Source organism: Gigantopelta aegis, chromosome 8, assembly GCF_016097555.1.
Source record: "Gigantopelta aegis isolate Gae_Host chromosome 8, Gae_host_genome, whole genome shotgun sequence".
NCBI classification, from domain to species: Eukaryota; Metazoa; Mollusca; class Gastropoda; order Neomphalida; family Peltospiridae; genus Gigantopelta; species Gigantopelta aegis.
In genome coordinates this window covers 54012509-54020330 of record NC_054706.1, presented here as the reverse complement: position 1 = coordinate 54020330, position 7822 = coordinate 54012509, and the positions used below count along the sequence as shown (strand labels likewise).

The 7822-nt window shown below is 37.9% G+C and overlaps 1 protein-coding gene across 1 annotated transcript in view; it reads right to left on the bottom strand.

Annotated features, from left to right (window-relative positions):
* Positions 1-7443: 7443 nt before the first annotated feature.
* The window catches only part of LOC121379110 (xanthine dehydrogenase-like), a 66770-nt gene continuing 66391 nt past the window's right edge, over positions 7444-7822 (bottom strand). Inside the window, exon 35 of the mRNA XM_041507584.1 lies at positions 7444-7822. This exon is cut by the window's right edge and continues 1341 nt beyond it. The gene's annotated coding sequence lies outside the window, so the exon portion shown is untranslated.

Genomic DNA, 7822 nt, shown 5'->3' with positions numbered 1-7822 from the left:
TTTCTAAACTTTCCATATTGTACTTTAAAATCCTACAATACTTGATAAAACGAAACAATAATATTCGTATTTCTATAAGATCGATGATTATATTCAAAAATGAACAATTGATTATTTATTAAATTATATTATATAACTATAATGTTAACTAATACAGATAATTATAGAATAACTTGAATTAATTACTACATATATATTTATATATATATTCCTTTTTCATATTGTCATTCAAGTCATATTTTATATACATTGACATTAAAATACGGATAATGCCGAGCAATATTCCAAAGCATTCGGAAATCTTCGGATTTCGCTGTGCAGAGAGTATTCGGCCGTCCCCACGGATCCATAATATATTAGTACATGTATATAGATACATTATATATATATATATATTTGGTGTTGTTGTTTTTGTTTTGTTTTTGTGTGGGTTTTTTTTTTTTTTTTTTTGGGGGGGGGGGGAGGGTCACATGGACTAACACGTAAAAAAGGCAACATAATTAGATATATTTTTTAAAGCCAGAAGACGGGTAGGCCTACTTAAATATTTTTAGGGAGAATGGGTCACCAGCTCCCTCCTACCCCATTAGATCCTCTTCTTGTCCCCAGATATTGGACTTGTCAATTGGTCATGGTGTTTTGCACAATTTTGGTGGTTCTTAGGCTATAGGCCTTGGGGTTTACTTTGGCATAAGTGAGAGTTCAACCCAATAGCCGTTATCTCGTGTTGAGGTGTCTTTAAAGATTCATTCATTCAAGTGACTTGACCATTTATAGGATGGATTAGGTTATGGACCATCAAGCTGGGGTGATATACTGTGAAACCCCTCTAAACCGGACACCCTCAGGACCAAGTAAAATGTCTAGTTTTAAGAGGTATCCGGTTTAGAGAGGTTATGTACTGATTTTTAAAAAGGGACCATGAAAAATGTCTGGTTTTGATGGAATTCCAGTTTACAGAGGGTCCAGTTTTGAGAGGTTTCACTGTATATGGTACTTAACCACAGAGAGTGAACAATTAACTGTCCCCAAATATCGGTATTGGTTGTGGTGCTTAGTACAATTTTGGTGTTTTTTAGACTATAGGTTGCAGTGATTAGTTTGGCATGATGGACATGACTATTTGTTAGATTGATTACCATGACGTGGCAAGGTAGTTTGCTTGTCTCAATGACTCTGAGAGCTATGACAGGTGGAGCATCAGCTCCTGGTAGGGTCACCCAAGTTGGACTGGTCAAAGGGTAGACACTAGACTATTATGGACCGGACAGACAGAGGACGTGAGTCAAGAAAGACAACTGTCTAGAAGAAGCAAACTCCAAAATCAAAACTAGGCTGGAGAGGCTCAGAATCCTAGTAAGGAAATTCTCCTTGAAGGAAAACTCCAAACTCAAACCAAGTCCACTGAAGTCAGAAAGAAATATTTTATTTGATGATGCACTCAACACATTTTATTTACGGTTATATGGCATCAGACATTTGGTTAAGGACCACATATATATTGAGAGAGGAAACCCGCTTTTGCCACTTCATGGGCTACTCTTTTTTGATTAGCAGCAAGGGATCTTTTATATGCACCATCCCACAGAGTAGTACATACCACAGTCTTTGATATACCAGTCTTGGTGCACTGGCTGGAACTAGAAATAGCCTAATGGGCCCACCGATGGGGATCGATCCCACACGACCGCTCATCAAGCGAGTGCTGTACCACTCGGCTACATCCCGCCCACTGAAGTCCGAGTACAGAAGCATCAGCATTAGCGTGGAAACTAATAGAAAATGTCTGTACATGCACCAAGATCTAGGATCATCAGATTACCGTAGGGATCATCAAACTTGGGTGGTATACCTGGGGCCTAATTCACTAAACTCTCGCAACTTTGGGATCTTGCAGTACAATGCTAAAAGACTTGCAAAGAGGATGCTTTGTTGTCTAACAGAGCCTAAGAGACCGTTGTGAATTAGGTCCATGGTTTTTAAAGAAAGATTAATCAACCGTCCCCAGGTATCAGTACCGGTGCTTAGCAGTGCTAAGTTAGCACACTTTTGGTGGCTCTTAGGCCATTTGGTTTGGCATAAGTGGTATGTTCATTTCTTCAGCGGATTAGCTTATGAATGATCAAGTTACCTGGGGCCTAATTCACAAAAGGCCTCTTAGGTTCTGCTAGACAACAAAGCATCCTCTTTGCAAGTTTTTAAAAAGTTTTAGCATTGCACTGTGAGATCGCAAAGTTGCCAGAGTTTAGTTAATTAGGCCCCTGGTATTTATCCACTGACAGTGAATAATTAACCATCTTCAGGTATCGGTATTGGCCGTGGTGCTTAGCACAATTTCAGTGGTTCTTAAGTTATATTAGTCATGGTGTTTGGCATAAGCAACATGTCCATTCCTTGGGTTGATAAAAATGAGCTTATAGCTAGATCATCAAGTTTGGGTGATACAGTATATCTGTTATTTAGCCACAGTGTGAATAATTAACCATCCCAAGGTATCAGTATTGGCTATGATGCTTTGCACTATTTTGATGGTTCTTAAGCTATAGGCCATATCCATTTCTTGAGTGGATTAGCTTATGGATTATCAAGTTGGGGTGATATATCTGTTATTTAGCCACAGGGTAAATAATTAACCATCCCTAGGCATTGGAATTGGCTGTGGGGCTTAACACAATTTTGGTGGTTCTTAGGCTATAGGCTGTGGTACTTGGTTCTCAGTGAATATCATGTCCATTTGTTGGATGAATTACTTTATGGATCATCAAGTTGGAGTGGTATACATGGTATTTATTCACAGAGTGAATAATTAACCATCCTTAGGTATTGGAATTGGCTGTGGTGCTTAACACATGTTTTGTGGTTCTTCAGCTATAGATCATGGTACTTAGTTCCCTTATGAATTATATGCCCATTTTTGGGTGGATTCCCTATGATCACCAAGTTGGTATGGTATACATGATATTTAGCTATAGACATTGAATAATTAACTGTCCCTAGGTATCGGCATTGGTTGTGCTGCTTTTCACAATTTCATTGGTTCTTAGGTTATAGGCTGTGGATCTTAATTCTGCACAAGTGGATTAGCTTATGTATTGTTATTTCAACTTATTTTAGTGCTTATATCCAATTAAGGTACAAGCACGTCTATCTGCTCAGGACAATGAATTAGTTGTTAGTGGTTAGCAAGAGAGAAGAGGGTGTAGTGGTCTTGCACCTACCCATTAAGTCATTAAAACTCACTCTGGGTGGGAACCGGTACTGGGTTGCGAACCCAGTACCTATCGGCCTTATGTCCGATGGCTTAACCATGACACCACTGAGGCCAATTATGGATTGTTAAATCGGGTGGTACACATGGTATGTAGCTACAGAGTAATCAACCATCCTAGGTATTGGTACTGGCAGAAGCACTGGCAGACCGATGTTTTCTTTGCACAGAAGTATACATACAAAATACAGTATACCCTGTTAAATTACCCAAATGGACCCTAAATCTTAGTTCCTCAATACAGTACATATATTCATAAATTATCTCCATCCATTATATAACACATATAAATGTAACAGCAAATAAATGTATATGACCAGACCTGGCCAAGAGGACATCTTTACTAAGCAGCCATATGTCTTGAGAGACCATCTGTTTATTTTCCCAAATCATCCAATTTAGTACAAACTTATCTGAATGAAACAGCCATCTGTTTTAAAAGGTCATCTTTTCAGCTCTGGAAATATGCAAAACCAATAGGCAGCACCTCCACAAAACGATATTTCATAATTGATCTGCAAGGGCATTTGTATCATCAGGTATTTATACTTTGTTAATATTTGTACAGAATTGCCATTGCCATGGCTGCTTAACACCGGTTTTACTGACTGTACTGGTGCCCAAAATAACTCATTGACAGCACATGTATCTCACTTGAAAACAATAGATTTTAATACTCATGCATAACTTCTGCACATAAGAATATCCAGGCATAGCATGGTTTGGACCCCCAGGCTATGTCCCTGAAGACATACCTTCGGTATTGGGTTAAATGTAGGACACTTCAGCTTTTTTGTCAGTTGCTTATGATAATTAACATGTAAATACATAAAGACAAATGAACACAAGTTTAATAATAACTTTTTTTTTTTTAAAAAGCAGAATATTAAATGAAGTATATCCCAAAAGAAACCATTAATATAGTTATTAAATAATGAAATATGAATAATTCTCTAAAATATATCAGTAAATATAATTTAACAATTGAGTAAATATAGTTGAAAGAACAATAAATATCTGTATAATAATTTCACTTGGTTAAGTTAATGAAACATACATGAATAAAATATTCAATCTTAGCTTTAAGAAAAGTGCATATTATATATTACATTAAATCCGGTATTTATATGCATTTTAAGAATGATAAATTGTTGATAATATAGTATGAAATTATCCACCTGGATTTGTTTTAAATACAGAGAATACCTAAACAACATTTTGTAATGTTATTTGATGAAGACAAAATGGCACTATTTTCAATCTGTGTGAATGATAGATTGTATTTTCAAGCTGCTCATATACAGTCAAACTCTAAAACAAAAGAATTTAGTAAATATAGACTCTTCTTTTTTTTGCTTTACGATATATAAAATATCCAACTCTATCAAAAATGTATTACCTGATACAAATACTAGTCATTAGTGACACTAAGGTGGAGTAGGAGCATAGCTGTTGGTGAGGGTATGGACCTATGTACATAAAACACAAAAATAATAACAAAACTTGACTGCTTCAAAATTGTATTACCCATTTCAAATCTTGGTAGTCATTAGTAACAGTGATGTGGTTGGGGAGCGTAGTTATTGGTGAGGGGATGGTGGTTCTAAACTTGCCCGGTATGCTCCCTTTAATACTACCCACAACTGCTATGTTATTAGGATTAATCAACCGTCCCCAGGTATCAGTACTGGTGCTTAGCACACTTTTGGTGGCTCTTAGGCTATAGGCCATTTGGTTTGGCATAAGTGGCATGTCCATTTCTCAGGCAGATTAGCTTATGGATGATCAAGTTGCCTGGTACTTATCCACTGACAGTGAATAATTAACCATCCTCAGGTATCAGTATTGGCTGTGGTGCTTAGCACAATTTCAGTGGTTCTTAGGTTATATTGGCCATGGTGTTTGGTATGAGTGATATGTCCATTCCTTGGGTTGATAAAAATGAGCTTATAGCTAGATCATCAAGTTTGGGTGATACAGTATATCTGTTATTTAGCCACAGTGTGAATAATTAACCATCCCAAGGTATAGGTATTGGCTATGATGCTTTGCACTATTTTGATGGTTCTTAAGCTATAGGCCATATCCATTTCTTGAGTGGATTAGCTTGTGGATTATCAAGTTGGGGTGATATATCTGTTATTTAGCCAGAGAGTAAATAATTAACCATCCCTAGGCATTGGAATTGGCTGTGGGGCTTAACACAATTTTGGTGGTTCTTAGGCTATAGGCTGAGGTGCTGTGGACATGTCCATTCATTGGATGGATTACTTTATGGATCATCAAGTTAGGGTGGTATACATGGTATTTATTCACAGAGTGAATACCATGTATACCACCCCTACTTGATGATCCATAAAGTAATTCAACCAACAAATGGACATGTCATTCACTGAGAACTAAGCACCACAGCCTATAGCCTTAGAACCACCAAAAGTGTGTATTCACAGTGAATAATTAACCATGCCAAGGTATTGGAATTGGCTGTGGTGCTCAACACAAGTTTTGAGGTTCTTAGGCTATAGATCATGATACTTAGTTCGCTTATGAATATGTCCATTTTTGGGTGGATTATCCTATGATCATCAAGTTGGTGTGGTATACATATTTAGCCATAGACCATGAATAATTAACTGTTCCTAGGTATCGGCATTGGTTGTGCTGCATTTCACAATTTCATTGGTTCTTAGATTATAGGTTGTGGATCTTAATTCTGCACAAGTGGATTAGCTTATGCATTGTTATTTCAACTTATTTTCATGCTTATATCCAATTAAGGTTCAAGCACGTCTGTCTGCCCAGGACAGTGAGTTAATTGTTAGTGGTTGGCGAGAGAGAAGAGGGTGTAGTGGTCTTACACCTGCCCATTAAGTCATTAAAACTCACTCTGGGTGGGAGCTGGTACCAGGCTGCAAACCCTGTACCTATCGGCCTTATGTCCGATGGCTTAACCATGACACCACTGAGGCCAGTTATGGATTGTTAAATCGGGTGGTACACATGGTATGTAGCTACAGAGTAATCAATGATAATCAACCATCCTAGATATTGGTATTGGCAGAGCACTGGCAGACTGATGTTTTCTTTGTACAGAAGTATACATACAAAATACCACACAGATATTGAGAGGAAACCCGCTGTCGCCACTTCATGGGATACTCTTTCCGATTAGCAGCAAGGGATCTTTTATTTGCGCTTCCCACAGGCAGGATAGCACAAACCATGGCCTTTGTTGAACCAGTTATGGATCACTGGTCGGTGCAAGTGGTTTACACCTACCCATTGAGCCTTGCGGAGCACTCGCTCAGGGTTTGGAGTCGGTATCCGGATTAAAAATCCCATACCTCGACTGGGATACGAACCCAGTACCTACCAGCCTGTAGACCGGTGGCCTAACCACGATGCCACCGAGGCCGGTGAAACAGCCATCTAGATAATCTTTTCAGCTCTGGAAATATGCAAAACCAACAGGCAGCACCTCCACAAAGTTGATCTGCAAGGGCATTTGTCAGGTCAGGTCAGGTCATAGGGCTCTACGTGCACATTCAGAGCAAGCTGTTGTAGCACACGCCTGTCCTGGGCACAAGAGCCGGCCTTTCCGTCCAGGACAGGAAAGGTGGGGGTGGGTAGGAGGGACCGCCTGCACTGGCAAGTGCAAGGGAGCACCAGCAGCCCGACCGTGGTTGGTAACAGGCGTGTGTGAGTGTGTGTGTGTAATGGTGCTATGGAATTTTGAAGGAGCAAAGAATAATGCCAAAGAGAAAAAGTGCGCAATTTTGGATTAAGGAAGTTTGACGCAATTTTGAACGGTCGATCGAAAGAGAAAAATCAGGAGCTACCTATAGGTTTTGAAATTAGTGACGGGCATTTGTATCATCATCAGGTATTTATACTGTTAATATTTGTACAACATTGCCATTGCCATGGCTGCTTAACACCGGTTTTACTGACTGTACTGGTGCCCAAAATAACTCATTGACAGTACATGTATCTTACTTGAAAACAATAGATTTTAATACTCATGCATAATTTCTGCACACATGAATATCCAAGCACAGCATGGTCTGGACCCCCAGGCTATGTCCCTGAAGACATACCTTTGGTACTGGGTTAAATGTAGGACACTTCAGCTTTTTTGTCAGTTGCTTATGATAATTAACATGTAAATACATAAAGACAAATGAACACAAGTTCAATAATAACTTTTTTATTTAAAAAAGCAGAATGTTAAATAAAGTATATCCCAAAAGGAACCATTAATATAGTTATTAAATAATGAAATATGAATAATTCTCTAAAATATATCGGTAAATATAATTCAACAATTGTGTAAATATAGTTGAAAGAACAATAAAAATGTGTATAATAATTTCACTTGGTTAAGTTAATGAAACATACATGAATAAAATATTCAATCTTAGCTTTTGAAAAGTACATATTATATATTACATTAAATCCGGTATTTATATGCATTTTAAGAATGATAAATTGTTGATAATATTGTTACATCTTTTTAGGTACGAAATTATCCACTTTGGATTTGTTTTAAATACA